Source organism: Castanea sativa, chromosome 2 (genome assembly GCF_040712315.1).
Source record: "Castanea sativa cultivar Marrone di Chiusa Pesio chromosome 2, ASM4071231v1".
NCBI lineage: Eukaryota > Viridiplantae > Streptophyta > Magnoliopsida > Fagales > Fagaceae > Castanea > Castanea sativa.
Window position 1 is genome coordinate 49987997 of NC_134014.1, and position 26842 is coordinate 50014838.

Genomic DNA, 26842 nt, shown 5'->3' on the forward strand with positions numbered 1-26842 from the left:
TATATATTTGTTTTGAACATCTATCATAATTTTGTGTATGGATATAGTAAAACTAACAAACTACATGCCATGCTTACGCCTGCTAGCTAATTAATCAATAAGATAGTTAATTTTCTCAACTGACTCATTAATTATTACTGGAGTAAAATAAATTTGATAATTTTGTAAAATATTTTTTTTAAAAATATAATTTTTAATTAATCTATCTAGCATGAGAATTCTACTAGTGTATGGTAAAAGATAATAAAAACAAATGGAATAAAAAATGTGTATCTCTATTTTTATTAACTATATAAAAAGAGTCACTTAAGAATAGTGTTTTGGTTTAGTCAAGTTTTTGGACTCATTCAATATTGCTACTAAAAAACTTTTCATATTTATTCAAGACATTTGGCCAATTTAGTGAGATGGATTTTTTTTCTTCTCATGTAAACCAATTTGTTTTTGTTTTGTTTTATATTATATTATCTATATATAAAAAGAGCGAAGTTATAATATTTTTGGTTTGTTTAACTTGCATTGTTTCACAGGGCACTTTTTTTTTAATGTGTAAAGCTACAGTAGTTTTGCTACATTATTTTTGGTTTGTTCAATTCGCAATGTTTCACAAAATTATTTTCAATAGGCTTAGGAATAGTGTTGTGGTTTAGTCAAGTTTTTGGACTAATTCTAATGCAACTAAATAACCTTTAATACTTATTCAAGGCATTTAGCTAATATGGTGAGATGGATTTTTTTTCTTATCATGTACACCAATTTTGTTTTTGTTTTTGTTTTATATTATATTATCTATATATAAAAAGAGCCAATGCCTTGAAACTACAGTCTTTTTGGTTTGTTCAACTTGCACCATTTCACCGGCTGCTTTTTTTTTTTCTTTTCTTTTTTAATACATAAAGCTACAGTAGTTTTGCTACATTATTTTTGGTTTATTCAATTCGCAATGTTTCACAAAATTATTTTCAATAGGCTTAGAAATAGTGCTTTGGTTTAGTCAAGTTTTTGGACTCATTCTAATGCTATTAAAAAACATTTCATACTTATTCAAGGTATTAGGCCAATATGGTGAGATGAATTTTTTTTCTTCTCATGTACACCAATTTGTTTTTGTTTTGTTTTATATTATATTATCTATAGATAAAAAGAACAAATGCCTTGAAGCTATAGTATTTTTGATTTGTTTAACTTGCCCAGTTTCAACGGCCGCTTTTTTTTTTTTTTTTTTTTTTTTAAATTCGTAAAGCTATAGTAGTTTTGCTACATTATTTTTGGTTTATTCAAATTGCAATGTTTCACAATATAATAAAATATTAACACAAAAAATTGGCACAATATTTTCACAATTGTTGAGGTAGTAATTTCTTATAAGTCAAAATAAAATAATAAAATATCATGTTGGAACCAACCACAACTAAAAAAAAAGTTATTGTGAAAACAAGTGCTACATCCACAACATTTTTTACAATACTTTCAAAACAAACCATTGATGGTAAATTGCTATTGGTTCTAATTTAAACTTGCTAATGAAATAACTTTTTTACCCACCAATAACAACCTATAACAATTTATTACTTATAATTTGTTGTGATAATGTCATGGACATAACATTTTTTTTTTGTGAAAATGTTAAAACATTTTTTTGTCATCACAATATTTTCAAAACAGCTGAGTTATCAATTTTTTGCAAGTCAAAATAAATGATACACGGGGTTATTGCCAAAAATTATTTTGACTCTTACTTGTAGACACTATAGGGTTTCCATTTTTTATTAGATGATATGATAAGGTGATACTCTCACGTTCATTTAATTAGAGAAATCTAATATAAATGCAAGTAGAATAAACATCACGTTATTATATATGCAAGTAGAATAAACATCACGTTATTATATATACAAAATTATCTACTAACTACATCTTTTTGTTCTTTTTGACTCTTGCTTGTAGACACTAAGGGGTTTCCATTTTATACTAGATGATATGATATTTGTGATACTCTCACATTCATTTAATTAGAAAGATCTAATAAATGCAAGTAGAAGAAACATCACGTTATTATATATACAAAATTATCTACTAACTACATCTTCTTCTTCTTCTTTTTTCAATTTAATAACAAAAGTTTCAACTTTCCTGTAGTAGATTCTCAAAAAAAATCTTTCACGTCCCAGCGAGGAGAAAGAGCAAAATAAGTATTTAAAAAAAAACTATAAAAATATCACCTTGCATTGCTTTTTCTCTCACTCTCTCTCCCTCCAACCCTATAGGCTACAGCAAGAAAATAGAATGGATTCTTCAATTAATGTTCCTCGATGGACACCAAACTCAAGTCCATCAAAATCAATACTGAAAGAGGCCAAGACAAGTGCAGAATTTGATGATATAGAGATGCAAAGCATAGCTTCTGGAGAAGAAGATGGCAGCTCGAGATGTACCACAGACAAAACGTTATTCCCATTTAGCATTGCTCATGACTTCGCTATTTCTAGTGCTCCCCACGTTGAGATTCATAAAGCATCATCTCTAAACTCCCAAGTTACAAACACGTTGGCAACAGAACAAGAAAATTACTTTGCATTCAAGGAAGTTGATTTTGTGTCAAATAGAGATCTAGGTCTTTTCTTGACATGGAAGGAGCTGATGGTTACAGTGCCTGATGGAAAAAGTGGCCGCCGGCCTATACTTGAGGGGCTTACTGGGTACGCTGAACCGGGAAAGATGCTGGCTATCATGGGTCCTTCTGGCTGCGGCAAGTCAACTCTTTTAGATTCTTTGGCAGGTAGTCTTTCAATTTCAGAAATAGCTGCTTCTTCTTTCTCTTTTTATTATTATTATTAGTAGTAGTAGTATTTAATAGCCATCAAAAATGAAAAGCAATCCACAGTCATGGCAGTCAACATATTAAGGATGGTTTAGTAAGGTTGTTGAAATAACAATTTTCAAAGTTTAAATATTATATCACATATTTTTACAATATTTTTTAATTTACATGTATTTTTACAATATTTAAATAATGATACTAGAAATTTTTAACCAAATGGGTCATAAATCATGAAATTGACATAATAAAGGGTAAAATTATTATAATTTTTTTTTCTTATAATTGACATGATAATAAATTTATTGATCATAACAAAAAAAATTAAGTTATGAAATAGAAATACATTCTCTTTTTTCTAAATAAAACAATTAAGAATGAACAATTTGTATACTCTACCGACTACCAAATATATTATAAGGTATAGTTTAAAAAAATATAAGTTCTTTCTCCAATAATATTATTGGTTACCTAATCAAGGTGGAATTTAAAGTTCATACAAAAAATGTTATTCCCACTCCTTTTGTATGGTATATATGTACATCTCTAAGGCACCGTTTGGTTGAGTAGTTTAACAATATGTTTTCAGTTTTTAAACAGCATTACACGTATTTTCATATATTTTTTCACCCACACGTATTTCAAAAAAATATAAACAACGTTACTAAAACAATGTAACCAAACGGCCCATAATTCTTTTTATGCTCAGAATGTACATCTCAAATTCCAAGTATTAATTTTGCATTACAATCTTCTTTTTCTTCTTTTTCATATAAAAAAAAATGTGCGAAATGATATCCACACGTTACGTACGCAGTGCACGCACGTAAAATGCAAAATTTATGAAACTATTAGAAATAGCCTTCCCCTGCCGTTTTAAAACTCTTTTTCTCTAATTGGTTGTGCTCAAGATAGTTATGTAATTTGAGATAAATGGCCTAATTACCTAGGCAATATTTAGACCCCAAATTTTAAGTACAATTAAGTTTTTTTTTAGGGAATTACAATTAAGTTAATTAAGATAATTAAACAATTTATGCGGATTTATGTAATTAATCAAATTAACTAAGCATTGAAAAAAAAAGTTAACCAAATAAATAGCAGGATAGGTCTCGCGAGTCGCGAGTCGCGAGTCGCGAGTCATCTCCTATATACAGTGGGAAATGAGAGTATAGATATTCAATATGGGTAGGGTACAATCCAAATAGCAAAATTTCCTATTGTGTTGAGGACTCACAGGATAGGTCTTGCAAGTCATCTCACGAAATCAATTTTCAATTGAAGTTTAAAACTTAACACTCAACAGTACTAGTCAACCCACATGCTATTTTTGTGGGACATGGTCTTGCGAATCTTCTACTTCTAGAAGCTTCAAAATTAATGGACCTCCAAACTAAATTTTAAGCCCCACCCAATTACAAATAAAGCTCACAAATTCAAGGAAATTAAGCATAAATTAGAAGAAATTGACATGGAATAAAGCCAGTACTAAAGGCAAGGGAATTACAAGAATATATAACTTAACATAAATAATGGGAGATCTACGTATTATTTCAATGCAAAATATTCATGTATTCATTGCCTTAATGAATAAACAAGTTAGTAAGTAAATAAAGTATGCAACCGAGACATAGAGGGTTTGAGGGGTTTGGAAATAGGATATTAACAGTATCGTGGAATGTGTGAGGGAAGAAGGGATGGATGAGAGAGAGAGAGAGAGAGTCAAAATGAAAGATTTACATAAGTGGTAATACGGGTTAGGCCGGCCCAAGGCCTAGGCAACTTAGGCCTTGGTCTAAGGCCCCACAACAAATAAAAAATTTATTTACTAAAAAAAGTCCCCATCTTCCTTCGTAAAAAGCCCAAAATTTTATAAAAATATAACATGTTTTAAATAATTGGTACTTTTTTTAAGAGTGATGCTAAGAATATCACAAATTTTACTATAAATTTAACTAACATGTCATTAATCACATAAAAAAATAATTCAAACACAAATAAATTAAGTTGTTGAAATTCATTAATTACCGTCATAATCACATTTATTGTGAACATTTTGTAGTATTTTTAATATTTTTCTTTTTCATTTCTAACAAGGCTTTTAAAATAGGAGACAAATAAAAATTTAAACCAATTGAAACCCTAAGATGTTTTTTTAAAAAAATGATGCAAATGTGATAAATCATCAATGATAACTAATCTCCTTTAATAATTTGAGACCTTAATTTTTGTAAACTAATCTTCTACTAAGCCACACACCAAATAATATCTATCTATATCTTTCCCTTAAAAAGAATATATAAGATTAAAATTTAGATTACAACTGTACTTAGCTATGCATAGTCATATATCCAAGTTAAAGTAAGTTCCTTTTGGTTCAACTATGATATTCAATTTTCTATATGAAATTAACCTTAGTTTAGCTAGTATTATTCATCAATTTCTGTATTTACATAAAATTAGTCTTAATTTAATTAGTATTATATAATTTAGTTTAATTAATGTTTGCATATAAAAATGTCCCATATAAAATTTTTGCCTTAGGCCCCAAATTTTGTAGTGCCGGCCCTGATACGGGTGTGGGGCTTTGGAAACCAAGTGAAGGAGGAAAATAGAAATATAAAACATCAGTAAATTCCACTGATTTAAATATGGAAGTCATTGATAAGCAACTGGCTATTGCAGGAAGGTTAAGTTCAAATACGCAGCAAACTGGGGAGATCTTGATAAACGGACGCAAAGAAACACTTGCTTTTGGAACATCGGTATGTAAAAAGGGTCATATGTGTGTATTATGTTTACCTGTGGATATGTAATGTGCAGTGATTTTTTTCCCCCCTAAAAAATGCCTCCTAAATTGCCCTTGATTTTTTCTTACTTTCCATGATTTAGGCCTATGTGACTCAGGATGACACCTTAATGACAACACTGACAGTAAGGGAAGCAGTATCCTACTCAGCACAGCTCCAACTGCCTGATTCAATGTCAAGATCTGAGAAGAAAGAAAGGGCTGAGATGACTATAAGGGAGATGGGCTTGCAAGACTCCATGGACACAAGAATAGGAGGGTGGAGCATAAAAGGCCTCAGTGGTGGACAAAAGAGAAGGGTTAGCATTTGTATTGAAATATTGACACGCCCAAAACTTCTTTTCCTTGACGAGCCAACTAGCGGGCTAGACAGTGCAGCATCTTTCCATGTCATGAGCAGAATCGTTAAGCTAGCTCGTCAAGACGGAAGGACTGTTATTGCATCAATCCATCAACCGAGCAGTGAAGTTTTTGAGCTCTTCAGCAATCTTTGCCTCCTTTCTACAGGCATGACAGTCTATTTTGGTCCTGTTTCAATGGCAGAGGAGGTATAAGGATATTTATTTTACAATACACTCATGCAAAATCAATATTGTCTCTCACCTTTTTAAACCTTATTGAGCTCATCTTTTTTCTTTTCATAACTAAATAAAAAATAAAATAAAATCTTTGTAGCTTGCATCAAATGAACTGTTTAAAATAAATTTATGAATTCTAGGTATATATAAACTTTTTATGCAGTTGTTTGCTTCAAATGGCTTTCCATGCCCAACTCTGAGAAACCCATCTGATCACTACCTTAGAATTATCAACAAGGACTTTGATGCAGTAAGTATATAGATTTTTCTCATTACCATCCCGCTAATAATTGATATAATCATCATGGATGACAAATTGTGAACCATTCGTTATCAAAACTAGGACATTGGGCAACCTGGTGGCATAATAAGGACTGAGGAAGTCATTAATATTCTCGTCAAGTCATACAAGTCATCCGGGACTTTCCAGAAAGTTCAACAATTGGTATCTAAGATATACCAACAGGTAGTTATTAATGTTAATACTAATTGATCAATCATTATCTTCTTAAAACTGAAAAGAAAGAGAGTTAGATTATAAAGAAATATATAAGTTAATAACTAAGGCTAAGTTCTTTGTTTTGTAGAAAGGAGGAACTTTGGAGAGGAAGGGAAGCCAAGCAAATTTCATAACCCAGTGCCTAGTTCTAACAAGGAGATCCTTTGTGAACATGTATCGTGATTTGGGCTATTATTGGCTTCGTCTTGCGATCTATATTGCGTTGTGTTTATGTGTCGGGACTATCTTCTATGACGTTGGATCCACCTTTGGCTCAATTCAGGTAATGGATGAATATAATAAATCTTCTATTATGTGTAACAGGGACTACATGAAATTATCATTCCAAAGCTAATTGATAATTTGAAACCAATAATCTACTACATGCTCAACTCTATTTTAAATTTATAGGCGAGAGGTTCAATGCTGATGTTTGTTGCGGCTTTTCTGACTTTTATGGCAATTGGTGGATTCCCTTCTTTTGTAGAGGACATGAAGGTCGGCCACTTTTTAAATCTTAAATAATTTCATATAAGAAAGACAATTTTATATAGAATAAAAGCTATTACACATACGAAAAAACAACCGAGACTATGACTTGTTCGTTGAAAATTTTGACTTCAAATCATAGTTTTAGTTGCCTTTTAACGTGTGTAATAAAAAGCTACTCTTTTTTTCTTTTTCTTTTTTTTGTTGCTACACATACTTTGACCTTTATATTTATTCTTCAACAATATATCAGATCTTTGGGCGTGAAAGATTGAATGGGCACTATGGAGTTGGCGCTTATGTGATTGGAAACACGTTGTCTTCCATTCCTTACTTGCTTATCATCTCATTAATTCCTGGAGCAATAGCTTATTTCCTTGTTGGCCTTCAAAAGAGTTTTGAACACTTTGTCTACTTTGCATTGGTCCTCTTTGCGTGCATGATGTTGGTTGAAAGCCTAATGATGATCGTTGCGAGTATAGTGCCAGATTTCCTAATGGGTATCATTACTGGAGCTGGAATACAAGGTGTGATGATGCTAAATGGAGGTTTCTTTCGACTACCGAATGATCTTCCTAAACCTTTTTGGAGATACCCAATGTACTATATTGCATTCCATAAATATGCCAACCAAGGATTCTACAAGAATGAGTTTGAAGGATTAACATTTCCTAATAACCAAGTCGGTGGTTCACCTTCCATTACTGGTGAAGAAATCTTGCGAAATACTTGGCAGGTAGAAATGGGCTACTCCAAGTGGATTGATCTTGCTATTTTGTTGGGGATGGTGATTTTATATCGGCTTATGTTTTTGGGCATTGTAAAGATTGTCGAAAAGGTTAAGCCGGTTGTTAAAGCTCTTGGATCTCTGGACCTTCCAAGCATTCGAAACAGATCACAATGAACACTTAGCTAATATTCAATCCTTCACTTCAGAGGTAGAACCGAGAATTGCTGTTTGGGGGCCAAGCTTAAACTATTTATTTGCAATTATTCATAAAAAACTCAAAGTAGAATGTGTGTGTATATAGATATATTAGTTTTGTCAAATATATAATACTTATTAATACTTAAAAAACTAAATGACGAATCGAGTATTTTAAGGTCATTCCTCCCTCCTCCCTCGCCTTAAGTATCTCTTATTCCTTTCAACGACCATAAGTACATAACATTCAAGAAATTAAACATATGAATATAGTAAGAAAAATATTGAAACTACAAACTATTTTATAAACTGCCGATGTGATGAGTAATTATTAGTAAGTAAAAAAATTATGTTTGTAGAAATTAAAAACTAGAGTACTACAACAAGAAGACATATTATTAATAGAAATTAAAAATAAAAGAAATCATATAAACCAATATGAAACTATAGATAAAAATAAAAATAATAAAAATAAGATCAATTTCGTATGTGGTTGTTTGAATATATAGAAGCCAAAATAAAGCATAACCTATCAAGTATCAATTGGTTTAAAATTAAAGGAAAATAAAATTATAACTCATAGGATAAATAAATATATAGAAATGGAAAAAAAGATTTTAAAGTCATTTTTGCTAAGTTTCAAATAAGCTCTCAAGACCCTGTTAAGAAAAATAGAGGAGTTGAATGCTAAGTGGGAAGGTGAGCATAATGTATCGGTGGAAGCTTAAATAGGTGGGGTGAAAGTAATTAGCTTGAAAGGATAGGAATTTTGAGCTACAGATTGAAGATTGAAAATTGAAAAAGTAAAGCTTCTAAAGCAAGCCAATGGCCAGATATGTGTGGGGTGTTTCAACTTTCAAATTTCAATAGCAAATTAGGTAAAAGAGTGAAAATAAGATTTTAGTAAGCTTGAAAAGAACACGTGTGGACAGGTGCAAGCCAAAGCCGCTACCGCATTACTTTGATGATCAAGGATCACCATTCACCACACCCCAATGCTTGCCTTTTAGGTTGTGTGGAGAGTGATTGCCATCAAAATTTGCTTTATGCCATTCTTTCTGTCAATCAAACTAACTCTTTACAAGTATCTTCCAAGATACTAACTAAAAATTTTGAATCAAAATACTGTTCTAAGATAACAACTAAAAGTTTGTGGGTTCCAGTTAACTCAACTGATAAAGTCTCTGATGGTTGAATAAGAGATCTAGGATTCAATCCCCGCCTACACCAAAAACCGATTGATATCTTGGTCTGATAATAAAGAGCATCATCAGGGGCGGACGCTATAAATTAAAACTCTCTAAAAAAATATATACACACTAACTAAAAGTTTCAAACCAAAGAACTCATGAATCTTGCCTTCAAAAACCACTAAGCCTTAAAATATACTATACTTTAAAAATTAACAAATTGGAACGTTAGAAGAAAACAAGATTTGAAGGAGAAGAAGTTGGAATATCAAAAGGGGAAGAAAAAAAAAGCGTGAACTATTTTATTTAACGAATAAGATTTTAATCATTGGAATGTCAAAAGGGGAAAAAAAATACAAGACAAACACATAATAAAAGCATTTCAAGTAATACAAATCTTTCCAACATAATAGTATTTTTAAAAGAGGAGATACCATTTCCATTGAGTTGGGTCAGCTATCTAGGGTCAAGCCTAGTTAAGCTGACAAATTAAAAAGAGTAAGGTTCGTTTGGATACCGCTTATTACTGAAAATTAAAAATTAAAAACACTGTAACAAAATAATTTTTAAATATATAAATAGTATTATAAGATCTAATTTTAAAATAAAATTTACTGAATTTCGGTCGTGTAGACAGTACGCAAGACAAAAAAAAAAAAAAAAAAAAAAAAAAAAAAAAAAAAAAAGGAACCCAGACGCCCATTCTTTTCCTGCAATCCAAACCCATGCTTAATCAGTTGACAGTTGGATCGGCATGGATAATAGATTAATGAGACATCAAGAATAAAAACATGTGCATTCAAGAGGCATGGGCTGCCAAAACATTGCTGCATATGTACGTGGCCAGCCCACACCGCTTGGAATTAATTAGGAATATAGACCCATTTGTTTGTTTTATAATTTATACTATTAAATGTTTCAACTTTCACATTATTATTGACCCAAAAAGTAATAAAAACACTAAAAGAAAACACCTTTTTCAAATGTTTAAATCCTGGTGGAAACGTAATGCAAAATATGCAATACTCCAACATCGATCACAACAGCTCTGTGGATCTATCTCTGTCTACCCCTTAGAAATTCGCCTCTACAGCAAGAAAATAGCATGGATTCTTCTTCTTCATCTTCTACTCCAGTTTACGACCCTCGATGGACACCAAGCCCAACTCAAACAAAGTCGCTTCTGAAAGAACCCGTGACACGTGCAGGGTTTCATGATGATTTAGAGATGCAAAGCGTAGCTTCAGAAGAAGAAGATAGCACTAAGCAAATGTTCCCATTTAGCATTGCTCATTTCACTCCTGGTCCTCACCATTTAGAGACTTATGAGGCATCTATATCATCATCATCATCATCATCATCATCGTCTCTCCGGTCTGGTTCTCAAGTTACAAAATCGTTTGGAGGAGAACAGGACAATAACGTTGCAGGTTTTGTGTCAAATAGAGAAGGGCTTTTCTTGACATGGAAGGATCTGTGGGTTACAGTGCCTGATGGGAAAAAAGGACGACGCCCAATACTTCAGGGGCTGACTGGGTATGCTGAACCTGGAGAGATGCTGGCTATCATGGGTCCCTCTGGCTGTGGCAAGTCTACTCTCTTGGATTCTTTGGCAGGTAATTAACAATTTTTGGCCAACATTTCAAAAACACTTGGGCTTGATTTATTTTGAAGAAAAGTAGAAAAGAAACCTCGATATACTGCTTCCCAATTTCTGTTCAATTATGACAAAAAAAATTTGGGTGCGAAACTCAATTACACAATTTTTACCCACAACTGACAATAACTTTGCCCACAACTCCAGATAAGATTTTTTTGACTTATGGAAGTGCACGCCATTTACTCCCATCCTTCGTAGTGGTTGAAACTTGATAGCAACAGACTAGGGAAAATGCTGGTGGCATTTTAGGTGCCACCAGAATTACTCGGGAAAATGCATGCATTTATTTGTGGGCTGGTCAAAGTGGAATTTAAAAATATTATTACTCCTTGCGTCTCATTTAGTTTGTCTGGCTTGAAAAATCAATTTTTTTAAAAGAACATTATTTATTGTCTTGTCTAACTTTTAAAAATGTATTAGTTTTCAAAACCACCCTTAAATAAATTTATCAAAAAATTAAATTTCTTTTCAAATGAGGTAGTTTTGAAAATTAAATAGGAGTATAATAAGAATATTAGTAAATTAATGACTTTTATTATTAGAAACAGGACAATATTTTGGGATATTTCAAAATAGAATAAAGGACAAACTAAATGGGACGGAGGAAGTATTATTAACTAGTGCAAAAACATTAATGCTCCACACCTCTGGATATCTGGTGCCAAAATAAAATATTTTTTCACAATCTTTATGCTTTTCTTATTATAAATTATTAAATTAATAAGTTGTAAATTTTTTTTTTTGAGAAGGCAATAATAAGTTGTAATTGGGTATCACGTATAACTTTCATTTGAGCTTATCGTTGATGTCACTCACTTTCATTTAGTAAACTAAAATCTTATGTCAACATCAATAGTTATTAATAAGCTATACAAAAAATTTTAGGGTTTGCTGACAGGTGTAAATTTGAACGCGCCTGTGTGTGTGTGTGTGTATATATATATATATATGTGCGTGTGTGTGTGTAAACTCCCTTCTAGATGTAAATGGACTAGGCAGGCAATGGCTCCCCCTAAATTTTTATAAAAAAAAAAATATTAGTACATTAATAGGTACTAATTTTAGCAATTTTGTTCAATAAAATTACATTTTGCCCTCTTTAATAATGCCATCAATTCTTTTGAGAGTAATGTTATAGCCACCAACGTTTTTACAAACTATTGAGGTAGCAAATTCTTATTGATTTGTGCACTTGCATCATTTTTTTACTTATCAATAACCACTCACCACATTAGCAATTTGTAAAAATTTTGTTGTTTTAGCATTTTTCATCTTTTAAAGGCCATAAAAAATTAATAGATTAAATCTAAAACAAAATATACAAGCCCAAAAAAATTAGCCCAACAACAAAAATTACCAATAATAAAACTAAAAAATTAAGCCCAATCAATCTATTTTACCCAAAACAAACAACTTGGCCATTTGAAAAATTTTAAACAGAAATCCTTAGTAATAAAGCAGTAGAGTCAAAGGCCAGAACTATTGCACACAGCTAGCAGCAGAGCCGCCCCCCCTAACTCCAAATCCTTGCCCTGTCTCTACTTCTGGAGACTTGAACCTCAACTCTTGCCTCTTACTCCACATGATCATTACATCAAGGGCGTGCGATAATCAGACACTACGTTTATGAAAATGTTAAAAACTATCAAAAAAATTAATTATTTTTTCTTTTTCCATAAAAAGTTTTTAAAAATATATTTAAACCAATGTTTTTAGGACATTTGTTAACTTTTCTCAATATTTTATTCTTATAAATGTATTGATTAATTAACTATAAATGATAGTGACTGTGACAAGTTACGTAGACTATACTAATCTATTTGTTGTGCTATTGAATCATACATACACACACATATATAAGATTATTTGCATTCTTTATATGTACATTTCTTGTCTTGTAGTATTTACTTTGAAGTAAAGTTAATACATACAATAATTTTACATGATATAAAAAGGGTTAGAATCAAGTTACACGTGATATAACTTCTTACAATGTTACATCACTCTATAAGTTTTTTTTTTTTTTTTTTTTTTAGATTAATATTTTGAGAATTTTACCATTGAATGACATATTCTCCTTTTATTTTGAGAATTTTACCATTGAATGACATATTCTCGCCAATTCATACAAGTCGTCTGGGACTTTCCAAGAAGTTCAGCGCCTGGTATTTAAGATATGCCAACAGGTAAAAAATTTTATAGCTATTATTGTTAATGACTTAATGCTAACTCATCAATCATCGCCTATAAAGACACAAGTAACTATGAGGCTGAGTTTTTTGTTTTGTAGAATGGAGGAACTTTGGAGAAGAAGGGAAGCCAAGCAAGTTTCATTACACAATTCCTAGTTCTGACAAGTAGATCCTTTGTGAACATGTATCGTGATCTAGGCTATTACTGGCTTCGGCTTGCAATCTATATTGCATTGTGTTTATGCGTTGGAACTATCTTCCATGACATTGGCTTCACTTTTGGTTCCATTCAGGTAATAGATGGAAATATACGTATATACATATACAAATCATTCTTCTGAAAAGAAAACATCCTACCTAATATTGATTATTTCAAAAAGTGATGTTTATTGCACACTCTAATCTACACAATTTTGCACACCCCCAAATAATAGAACTTTTGACTTGAAGTCATGATTTCAAGTTTATACTATTTCAAAATGATAATCTGATTTAACTCTATCCTAAATTTCTAGGCAAGAGGTTCGATGCTAATGTTTGTTGCGGCTTTTCTAACTTTTATGGCAATTGGCGTATTTCCTTCTTTTGTAGAGGACATGAAGGTTAGTCACTTTTTAAATCTCTAATGATTTTATATGCAACACAATTCTGTATCAATTAATTGGATGTACTTTGACCTTGTTATATTCTTCAACAATGTATCAGATCTTTGGGCGAGAAAGATTGAATGGGCACTACGGTGTTGGCGCATATGTGATTGGAAACACATTTTCTTCCATTCCTTACTTGCTTATCATCTCTCTACTTCCAGGAGCAATAGCCTATTACCTAGTCGGCCTTCAAAAGAGTTTTGAACACTTTGCGTACTTTTCGTTGGTCCTCTTTGTATGCATGATGCTGGTTGAAAGCTTAATGATGATTGTTGCTAGTATAGTGCCAGATTTCCTCATGGGTATCATTACTGGTGCTGGAATACAAGGTGTGATGATGCTTAATGGAGGTTTCTTCCGATTGCCAAATGATCTTCCTAAGCCTTTTTGGAGATACCCAATGTACTACATTGCATTCCATAAGTATGCAAACCAAGGATTCTACAAGAATGAGTTTGAAGGATTAACATTCCCTAATAACCAAGCCGGTGGGTCACCTACCATAACTGGTGAAGAAATCTTGCGAAACACTTGGCAGGTAGAAATGGGCTACTCCAAGTGGATTGATGTTGCCATTTTGTTGGGGATGGTGGTTTTATATCGACTTATGTTTTTGGGCATTGTAAAGATTGTCGAAAAGGCTAAGCCGGTTGTTAATGCTCTTGGATCTGGGCCTCCCAAGCATTCGAAACAGATCGCAGAGAACCCTTAGCTAATATTCAATCCTTAACTTCAGAGGCCAATCCGAGAATTTCTGTTTGGGGCCAAGCTTAAACTATCATATTTGCAGTTTTTTATTTTTTGAGATAATATAGACAGAAAACATAAGGGATGGAGAAGGAGGGAGTGAAATCGTATTTGTAGTTATTCATGAAAAACTTGAAGTAGAATATATATATATATATATATATATATATATATATATATATATATATATATAGTTTTATCAATATATTCTAATACTTAATAAAACTAAATGACCAAATGATCAATTGAGTATCTTAAGGTCATTTCCACCTTAGGTTTCTCTTATTCCTTTGAACAACCATAAGTTCATAACATTCAAGAAATTAAATATATGAATATAATAAGGAAAATGCTAAAACCACAAATTATTACAAACTTTTGATATTTGATGAGTGATTATTAGTAAGTAAAAAAGTGATGTTAATAAAAAATTAAAAACTAGACTACATCTACAAGAAAACATAATATTAATAGAAAATTAAAAAAAAAAAATCATTTAAGACAATATGAAACTAGAGTAAAAGAGTGATGTCAGTAGAAATTAAAAACTAGACTACATCTACACAAGAAGACATAATATTAATAGAATTTTTTTTTTTTAAAATCATATAAGCCAATATGAAACTAGAGAAGATGATGAAGATGATGATGATAATGATGGTAGAAATTAAAAGTAAAAAAGTGATGTTAGTAGAAATTAAAAACTAGACTACATCTACAAGAAGGAATAATATTAATAGAATTTTTTTTTAAAAATCATATAGGCCAATATGAAACTAGAGATGATGATGATAATGCCCAAATGAAAATTTGAACATATCCTATGAAGTTTCAATTGGTTTAAAATTAAAGGAAAAGAAAATTATAACACATAGGATAAATAAATGTATAGAAATAAAAAAAAGGGGGGAGAAAAAGAATTTAGTAACTCATATGATTTTAAAGTCATTTTTGCTAAGATTCAAACAAGCTTAAGACTCTGTTAAGAAAAATGGAGGAGTTGAATGCTAAGCGTAAAGGTAAGCATAGAGCATCGGTGGTAGCTTAAATAGGTTGGGGTGGAAGGCAAGTAGCTTGAAAGGATGAGAATTCTGAGCTACAGATAGAAGGTTGAAAATTGAAAAAGTAAAGCTTCTAAAACAAAGCCATTGGCCTAATGTGTGTGGGGGGTTTCAACTTTCAAATTTCAATAGCAAAGGCTAACAGTAAAAAAGTGAAAATAAAATTTGAGTAAGCTTAAAAAAATATACGTAGATAGGTGCAAGCCAAAGCCGCTACCAACTTTAATGGTCAAGGATCACCATTCACCACACCCGAATGCTTGCCTTTTGGGTTGTGTGCAGGGACGGAGCCAGACTTTACACTTAGGGGGGGCAAAAAATACGTAAAAAAAAATTTCTTGACTTCTAACTAAATGAGACTATCTTATAAAAATTAATGTTTCCATTAGTTCATTTCGTTATTTATTTAATTAATTTTCAAATAAGAGTGAGCAAGAGTAGTCTAAGTACAAATCTTTTTTCTTTCTCAAATAAACATTCTAAACAGAGTAGAGTGCGTGACTTTCCGGATATTACAGTGTCTAGTAAATTTCTTTGAGTTGCCTCCTCATTCCTCAAGAAAAATGCAGAACGGAATGCCAAAGATGTTTTTATTTATTTATTTTATTTTATTTTTTTTAATTTTTATATCTCACAGTTCAAGGATTTATTACTTATTTTTAGGGATATTGTTTGTTTGTCAATGGAGAGGCCATCACTTTTTTTTTTTTTTGGCTGGGTTCTAAGGGTCAATTTGTAAATAGTTGGGAAGAGGGGGGGCCAAAAGTAATTATCTTGAACCTAAATGTTAAAAAAAATTAAGAATGTATATATTATGAACTTTTTTAAAAAATCTAGGGGGGGCCACTGCCCCCCTAGTCAATGAACAGCTCCGTCCTTGGTGTACAGAGTGAGCGCTATCAAACTTTGCTTTATGCCAGTCTTTTGGTTAATCAAACTAACTTTTTACAAGTATCTTCCAAGATATACTCACTAAAAGTTTTGAACCAAAAAATTCTTTCAAGATACTAACTAAAGGTTTCGAATTAAAGAACTCATGAATCTCACCTCAAAAACCACTAGGCCTTAAAATATACTATACTTTAAAAATCAACAAATTGGAACGTTAGAGGAAAACAAGATTTGAAGGAGAAGAAGTTGGAATATCAAAAAGGGAAGAAAAAAATGTGAAACTATTCTATTTAGAGTAATGCTACAACCACAAACTATTTTACAATATTTTTATAAAATGTTGATGTGACAAACTTCTTATTGGTTTTAATCTAAACCCATTATTAATAATATTTTTTTCATTTACCAATAATCACTCGTTAGCAATTTATAAAAAAATTTGTAAAATAGTTTATATCTCTAGTATTATTCTTTTATTTAATGAATAAGATTTTAATCATTGAATATAAAAAAATAAAAAAAGACAAACATATAATAAAAGCATTTCTACAATACATCTTCACAACAAAATAGTATTTTTAAAATAGGAGATACTGGTTCCATTGAGTTGGGTCAGCTATCTAGTTACAAGCGTAATTAAAAGTTCGTTTGGGAACAGCTTATTTAGCTGAAACTAAAAACTTTTTGTTAGAAATACCGTAGATAAGGCTAAAATAATATAGTGAGACCATGAATAGTACCAAAAAGTGCAATAAGACCCATAAATGATAGCAAAAATAATCTAAATAGTAAAAAAACTGACTTTTTAAGTCAATGCCAAATGCACACTTAGTTGACAAATTAAAAAGAGTTATCAAAGTATCAGATTGAAGATGCCAAAAATTTAGCAATTTGACATCACAAAAACCTACTTTATTTATTTTACCATCTCACTTTATAGAACAACCAACATTATTGGTTTCATTTTAACATTCAACACAATAAAATAATATATCTATTGCAATAAACAATAACGATTACCACCAACACAATAAAATAATATATCTTCTAATAATTTTTTTTCTTTTACCATCTTAGCTACATGCACAACCATCACAACTATCTTTGGTTGCGCACTATAACTCAAAAGCCAAAAAATTTGGCTTTGCCTTCACTGATGCAGCCTATTTTGCTATATTGTAATGGTAAATTTAGCATTTTAATGGTAAATTTAGCATTTTAACAAAATGCCTACGCCAATACTAAGATTTTAGCATCACACAACTAAAATGACACATTATTCACATTTTTAGTTGTAAAAAATCTACAACTTAGTCACAGTCCTAAATTTATGATAATCCTGCAGCAAGATTATAAACATTTTATATTGGTTTTTACTCTCTTTTTCTCTCTCTTCCTTTCACTTTTTCATTTCTCTTTTTTTTTTAGTTCTGATTCTCTCTCCTTCAACCTCTCTCTCTCTCTCTCTCTCTCTCTCTCTCTCTCTCTCTCTCTCTCTCTCTCTCTCTCTCTCTCTCTCTCTCTCTCTCTCTCTCTCTCTCTCTCTATGTGGATTGGTGCCCATGCATTGGTGTATCTCAGATCATACGGCATCGGTCAGGTGGTACGGTGGCAAGGGTCTGGTGGTGTGGTGGCGTGGGCAAATGGTTGCGGCGGCGTGGGTTTGGTGGCTTGAGCAAATCTCTTCCCTCTCCTTCTCTCTTTGATCTCTCTTCCCTTGAATCAAGCCTCCGTGGGTCTCATGGTTTGATATGGCAGATCGGTGGGTGGTGGTTGTGTTGTTGATGGTGGATCGGGGTCAAGGGTGGAGCCAGGGGGTCGAGCGGGGCAGTTGCCCCCCTTACCTCCTTGAAAAAAAAAATCCTTGAAGTAGGCATATTATGAACTATTCTTTGGTACTTTACCCTGACAAAAAAAAGACTCCAACTTTAATACATGTACAAACCCCTAACACCAAGAAAGTAGGAAAAAAAAATTTCTCCCACATACCAAATCATCACTTTTTCACCAAATTTACTATTCTCATTAGTTTTATCTCACCATATACATCTTCATCCATTTCATTATTCCTTTTTTATTTCAATCATATTTTTTAGTTTACTACTCACAACCATTTTCTTGTGGAACAATGTTATGAATACTACAAATTTTACAAATTTATGTGTTGATGATGATGAAAAACCACCAGCTAGTCACAAGGTCCTCACAAGTTCGAAACAATACCTGCACAACAAAAAGAGAAGACCTAACAGAGAGCACCGGTGTGGTGCCGGCCAAAAACCCTCCGAAGATCAAGTTAGAAATTTTCACAACTCTAAAGTGTCAAAACTAGGATGAATTATGCGTATCTTGTATTCTAAGGGTTTATGGGTTTTTATAGTAGAGTCGGCCTCCATTTCTTCCGCACCAAGGCACTGCCTTATAGGAAAGATCTTCATTAATAGGCGTATATTACGGAATCCTCCTTAGTTAGAGTTCTATCCGCTTTACAACTCTATGAGTTATGGCAAATCGTGAAACACAAGTTATTTTCATTGAGGAGTCCTTATTGGAGATTAATTAAATAAGATGGATGTCGCGTGACCCTGGATCCGTCCACCTTTTATCCGTGCACCTTGGATCCGTCAACTATCAACCCGCCAATCTAACATCGTCATGTTTACTTAAATGGGTCCGTCACCTACGTCTTTTAATCCTCATCACCTACGTGTCATCAATCATAATTTGTGAACTTTTTACTGTAGAATTTATAGTCGTTTTAGCTTTGAAAAATTTTATGTCCACAACATTTTAATAACACTCTCACAACAAATTAAGCTACAAGTTGTTACTAGTTGTTATTAGTAAGTAAAAAAATAATTTCAGTGGTGGGGTAAAATTTGAACCAATAACAACTTACCACTTACGATTTATTATATGAAAGTATTGTGAAAATTTTGTTTATCCCATTTTTTTTAATTGCAATCCAATTAGTGGTCCCCATAAGTAACACATAATTATTAGAAGAAAAAAATACTTAATGTTCTTTTAATACTATTTTAATCTTGCCTCCCTCAACTAAAATCTTGGCTCCACTAGTGATCCTTCTGTAATGAGTTAAATGCCAAGCTAATCTCACATATAATGTGTACTGTTGAACTTTATTCTTTTTAATTTCTAGGAAAGTTTTGACGCCATCTTCATTTAGACTATTCTTGTTTGGCAACCCAGTGAGACTTTATTGATTCTTTAGTTTATAAAAGTTCTCTAATTGCAGGTTCAGTTTTCTTATGGGCGTGTGCCGCAGTCTGTTTCACAAATACGTGGGTACATAAAGAACAAAATATCAAGAATAAATAATAGATTGGGTACGTGTGCATTCCCACTACCGCCATCGGTGGCTGCCAAATGATTGTGCTGCCTCGTGGCCAGGTCACAGCGCTTGGAATTAATTAGAATAGAACCCTTTTGTTTTATACTAGTCAATGTTTCAACTTTCACATCGTTATTGACCCCAAAAAAAAAACCTTTTTTAAATGTTTAAATACTGGTGGAAACGTATAATGCAATACTCCAACGTCGACGCAACACAGCTCTGTGTCTATCTCTATCTATCCCTTAGAAATTCGCCTCTACAGCAAGAAAAATAGCATGGATTCTTCTTCTTCTGCTCCAGTTTATGTCCCACGATGGACACCAAGCCCAACTCAAACAAAATCCCTCCTGAAAGATCCTGTGACAAGTGCAGGATTTCATGATGATTTAGAGATGCAAAGCGTATCTTCAGGAGAAGAAGATAGTACTAGGCAAATGTTCCCATTTAACATTGCTCATTTCACTCCTGGTCCTCACCATTTAGAGACTCGTGAGGCATCAATGTCATCATCATCATCGTCTCCACGGTCTGGTTCTCAATTTACAAAATCATTTGGAGGAGAACAGGACAACTACGTTGCTGGTTTTGTGTCAAATAGGGAAGGACTTTTCTTGACATGGAAGGATCTGTGGGTTACAGTGCCTGATGGGAAAAAAGGGAGGCGCCCTATAATTCAGGGGCTGACTGGGTATGCTGAACCTGGAGAGATGCTGGCTATCATGGGTCCCTCTGGCTGTGGCAAGTCGACTCTCTTGGATTCTTTGGCAGGTAATTAACAATTATTGACCAACATTTCAAAATCACTTGCTTGGGTTCCTGCGTTTGCGTCTAACTCCTGCGTTTGTTGTTGTTGTTGTTGTTTTTTTTTTATCAATGAATCAGCGCCTTTTGCAATGTTTATTATTTATGAGCAGTATATTTAGACTTATAAACAGTAAAAATTTGGTAAATAGTAATTTTTAAATTTTTTTTTTATTATTTTTAGATTTTATTCTTCGGCAAAAAACTGTATCTAAAGGGACACTTAGGGTCCGTTTGGATACAGCTTATTGCTGAAAACTGAAAACTGAAAACTGAAAACACTGTACCAAAATAATTTTTAAATGTGTGAATAGTGCCGTGGGTCCCATTTTTAATTTTAAAAAATCTGAAAAGTGAAGTTTGTGGGTCCCGTGAACAGTACACGGGACCCACAAATTTGCTGAAAGTCAACAAAATCGGCTACTGTTCATGCACAGTAGCATGAACAGTAGCCGCTTCTCCTGTGAAACGCGTGAAGCAGAAGGAAAAAAAAAAAAAAAAAAAAAAAAAAAAAAAAAAAAAAAAAAAAAAACGCTGAACGCAGTCGCATAATTTTTCATCCGTATCCAAACTCAGCCTTAGAAAGGGTTTGGATTCAGTTTTTTTTTTGCTGCGTTCACATTTTGCCCTTTTTTTTTTTTTTTTCTCTGCTGCGGGGACAAGCGTGCAGTGTGCGCACTGTGCGCATACTGTACGTATACTATGTGCGTACTGTTCACATACTTTTTTAGCAATTTTTTATTAAAAATGGATCTCGCAGCACTATTCACACAATTAAAAATTATTTTACTACAATATTTTCAATTTTCAATTTTTAACAATAAGTGCTCAGGAACCTTAATTTATTTGGAAGGAAAGTAGTAGAATAAACCTCGATATAGGTACTGCTTCCCAATTTCTGTTCCAAGATGATATGATCTTTTCGACTTTTGGAAGTGCCATTTACTCTCATCCTTCGTAGTGGTTGAAAGCGACAGGCTAGAGGAGATGGAGTAATGCTGGTGCCAGCATAAAATGGCACAAGTTTTATGCTATTTTACTCGGGGAAATGCATACATTTTATTTGCTGGCGAGTCAATAGTGGAATTTTTTTTATTCCAGTCAAAAGTGGAATTTAAAAATAGTATTATGCTTTATTTTATTGTAGATTATTAAATTTATAAGTTGTAATCATATATAACTTTCATTTGAGCTTACTCTTGACGTCACTCTCTTTCTTTAGTAAGCTAAAATCTTATCAATAGTTATTAAAAAGCTATACCAAAACATTTTAGGCTCTGTTAATGAATGTAATAGAATAATTTAAGTGTATAAGTGTGTAAAAATTTTTTTTGGAGACTTGAATCTCAACTAATTCCTCTCATTCTATAAGAACTTATATTTATGAAATGACCATTATGTCAAGAGTGTGTGACAGTGAGACACTACTTTTATGAAAATATTAAAACTATTAAAAAATTAATTATTTTTTCTTTTTTTATAAAAAAATTCTTAAAAATATATTTAATTCAATGTCTTTTAGAACATTCATTCACTTTTCCCAATAGTTTATACTTATATATGTATTGACTAATTAGCTTTAAATGATAGTGATTGTGACAGTTTAGGTAGAGTATACTAATCTAGTTGTTGTGCTGTTGAATTATACATATATTCTATTGAATCATACATATATATATATAAAAGATTATGCGCATTCCTTATATGTACATCTCTTGTCTTGTAGTATTTACTTTGAAGTAAAGTTAATACATACAATAATTGTACGTGATATAACAAGGGTGGTTCTTTTTTTTTGGAGAAAGAGATATAACAAGGGTTTGGATTAAGTTATGCGTGGAATAACTTCTTATGATGTTACAACACTCTATAAGTTTTTTTTTTAAGATTAATATTTTGAGAATTAATTTCACCATTAGATGACATATTCTCTTTTTACTTTATGTTTTATGATAGTTCACCTATGGATTTGTTAGGTTTTCATCATTTGAATTTGAATGGTGTGTTCTACTGCTGTTCTGTAACAAGTTTTGTACTTCAAATTTATTGGTTCTCTAGTTTTTAATGCATCTCCTCTACCAAAAAAAAATTACATTTAATCAAAGAGTAAAAAAAAAAAGAACAATTAATACAATTTCCTTTCAAAAACCATAGAATTAATTCTTTACACAAATTTGTGTTTTTTTTTTTTTTTTTTTTGATACAAGATAGAATTCTACTCTAACCTAATCTAAGTGTATATGTGTGTGAAACTCTCTCTTGGAGACTTGAACCCTGACCCTTGCCCCCCACACCCACAAGCACTTATACTTGTGAAGTGACCATTGCACCAAGAGTGTGCGGTAGTTATACAAATTTGTGCTTATTCGTGAAATTTATATATAAATAGTTAAATGTAATTTACTAATGTCTATGGTTATTAATTTTATATATATATATATATATATATATATAAATTAATAAGCATCTGGGGAGATTAAGTTCAACTAGAGAGAGAAAACTACTACTCATAACTTAAGCAAGTAATTATTGCAGGGAGATTAAGTTCAAATACGCAGCAAACTGGGAAGATCTTCATTAATGGATGCAAAGAAACTCTTGCTTTTGGAACTTCGGTACGTGAAAAAGAGTCATATGTGTTTATTGTGTTGGAACTTCGGTGTTTGAAAAAGGGCCGGGTCTCATATGTGCTTATTGTGTTTACGTATATGAATTATAATGTTCTTGGTCTGTTAAAATAGTACTTTCTCTTAAATGTATTAACGCAGACCTTTGGCTTTGTTATCATTAATTAAGAACGACCACAACAATAATGTGGCTTTTTTGGATCCAGAGCTAAATTTGTGCTACATCTTACACTTTTTTTAATGCTATCATCATATTAACCCCTAAAATGATCTGTTTATGACTTTGTTGATGACTAATGAGGTAAATGAAACATGCATGTGTTGTGAATCACTCTACTTATTCAAGAACTTTCAATTTCCATGTCACAGCAACAGTTATTCCTTATGAGCTAAATCATGGTGTAGGCTTACAAATCGACATAGTAAAACACAATAAGTAAATGTTTAAATTACTATTTTTATCATATCTAAACACAATAAGTAAATGTTTAAATTACCATTTATATCATTGATGACACATCAATTTATATTGTAAAGCTGGTGTAATAATACATCATTTTTAGATAAATTAGAACTTTAGTGTAAAACCAGTACCTAAACTGGGCTTTGATTTTGTTCCCCCACTAAAATTTGTTTCACAAATTGCCCTTGATTTCTTTATGTTGTAATAATGGTCTCTCTTACTTTCCATGATTTAGGCCTATGTGACTCAAGATGACACCTTAATGACAACACTTACAGTAAGGGAAGCTGTGTACTACTCTGCACAACTCCAACTGCCGGATACAATGTCAAAATCCGAGAAGAAAGAAAGGGCTGAGATGACCATAAAGGAGATGGGCTTGCAAGACTCAATGGACACAAGAATAGGAGGGTGGAGCATAAAAGGCCTTAGTGGTGGACAAAAGAGAAGGGTTAGCATTTGTATTGAAATATTGACACGCCCAAAGCTTCTTTTCCTTGACGAGCCTACTAGTGGGCTAGACAGTGCAGCATCTTTCCATGTCATGAGCCGCATCATTAAGCTAGCATGTCAAGATGGAAGGACTGTTATTGCATCAATCCATCAACCAAGCAGTGAAGTTTTTGAGCTCTTCAGCAATCTCTGCCTCCTTTCTACTGGCATGACAGTCTATTTTGGGTCCGTTTCAATGGCAAAAGAGGTACAACAATAATTTCTTCTACAATGCATGTAAAATCAACATTTTTGTTACCTTGTTTAACCTTATTGAATTCTCCTTTTTCAATGGAAAAAAAGGACTAAAAAATAAAATCTTATTAGCATGCATCAAACAAATTGTTTCCAAATAATTATGAAATGTTTATATGTAATTTCTATGCAGTTTTTTGCTTCCAATGGCTTCCCATGCCCAACTCTGAGAAACCCATCTGATCACTATCTTAGAACTATCAACAAGGACTTTGATGCAGTAAGTATATATATATTTTTCTCATTACCATCCCTACTCTTGAATATAATCATCATGGCCATGGGGTACACAAATTGTTTAAAACTCATGTAAAGCCTTTGCTTTTGAACACTAGGGCATCATACAAGGCCCTGATGGCACAACAAGCACTGAGGAAGTCATTAATATTCTCGCCAATTCATACAAGTCATCTGGGACTTTCCAAGAAGTTCAGCGCCTGGTATTTAAGATATGCCAACAGGTACAAAAGTTTATAGCTATTATTGTTAATGACTTAATGCTAACTCATCAATCATCGCCTATAAAGACACAAGTAACTATGAGGCTGAGTTTTTTGTTTTGTAGGGAGGAACTTTGGAGAAGAAGGGAAGCCAAGCAAGTTTCATTACACAATGCCTAGTTCTGACAAGTAGATCCTTTGTGAACATGTATCGTGATCTAGGCTATTACTGGCTTCGGCTTGCAATCTATATTGCATTGTGTTTATGCGTTGGAACTATCTTCCATGACATTGGCTTCACTTTTGGTTCCATTCAGGTAATTGATGGAAATATACGTATATACATATACAAATCATTTTTCTGAAAAGAAAACATCCTACCTAATATTGATTATTTCAAAAAGTGATGTTTATTGCACACTCTAATCTACACAATTTTGCACACCCCCAAATAATAGAACTTTTGACTTGAAGTCATGATTTCAAGTTTATACTATTTCAAAATGATAATCTGATTTAACTCTATCCTAAATTTCTAGGCAAGAGGTTCGATGCTAATGTTTGTTGCGGCTTTTCTAACTTTTATGGCAATTGGCGGATTTCCTTCTTTTGTAGAGGACATGAAGGTTAGTCACTTTTTAAATCTCTAATGATTTTATATGCAACACAATTTTGTATCAATTAATTGGATGTACTTTGACCTTGTTATATTCTTCAACAATGTATCAGATCTTTGGGCGAGAAAGATTGAATGGGCACTACGGTGTTGGCGCATATGTGATTGGAAACACATTTTCTTCCATTCCTTACTTGCTTATCATCTCTCTACTTCCAGGAGCAATAGCCTATTACCTAGTCGGCCTTCAAAAGAGTTTTGAACACTTTGCGTACTTTTCGTTGGTCCTCTTTGTATGCATGATGCTGGTTGAAAGCTTAATGATGATTGTTGCTAGTATAGTGCCAGATTTCCTCATGGGTATCATTACTGGTGCTGGAATACAAGGTGTGATGATGCTTAATGGAGGTTTCTTCCGATTGCCGAATGATCTTCCTAAACCTTTTTGGAGATACCCAATGTACTACATTGCATTCCATAAGTATGCAAACCAAGGATTCTACAAGAATGAGTTTGAAGGATTAACATTCCCTAATAACCTAGCAAATGGACCACCTACCATCACTGGTGAAGAAATCTTGCGAAACACTTGGCAGGTGGAGATGGGATATTCTAAATGGATTGATCTTGCTATTTTGTTTGGGATGGTGGTTTTATATCGACTTATATTTTTGGGAATTGTAAAGACTGTTGAAAAGGTTAAGCGTCGTTAAAGCTCTTGGAACATGGACCTCCCAAGCATTTGAAATAGATCATAGAGAACCCATAAACCACACCTTCAAGCAAATTTGTACTTTGTTTTGTAGTGTCTTCCTAATAATTTGAAGCTGTACATATAGTTTCTCTTCTTTGTCCCCACCTCACCGACATAAGAATACATTAAGCATACATTATCGACGATAATAAATGGTCATCGCTAATAAGTGTATTGTAGCAACAACACTAAAGTAGTCGCTAATAAGTCGTTGCTATCGCTATGAAGGGAATTTTATTTACTTTTGAAAAATTGAGGGAAACTTTTAGCAACGACAATAAATTTTGTTGCGACGACAATAAATTTTGTTGCGACGACATTTACATCGCTAAAATAAGGTTTATTTTAACGACGACACTAATAATCATCTTTAGTGACGACCTTATGTTTCATCATAGATATGTGGCCAAAAATATATAGTAAGTAAATTATATATATGCTTTATTTATCAGTGATGACACATTAGTGGTCTCTATTAAAGACTATTAGTGAGGACACAACGTGTCGTCGCAAAATGACCAAAATACTCC

General features: G+C 32.5%; 1 protein-coding gene, 1 long non-coding RNA gene and 1 pseudogene across 2 annotated transcripts in view; all 3 read left to right on the forward strand.

The window, feature by feature from the left end:
• LOC142625627 (polyadenylate-binding protein 2) overlaps window positions 1–26842 on the forward strand; it is a 101033-nt gene that overhangs the window by 41117 nt on the left and 33074 nt on the right. The window lies entirely within an intron of this gene.
• LOC142625469 (uncharacterized) lies at window positions 2287–26327 on the forward strand (annotated as a pseudogene).
• Window positions 13078–13783, forward strand: LOC142623650 (uncharacterized). The gene is made up of 3 exons (XR_012842175.1): window positions 13078–13154; window positions 13259–13453; window positions 13676–13783. It is a non-coding gene; the product is annotated as an uncharacterized LOC142623650 (long non-coding RNA).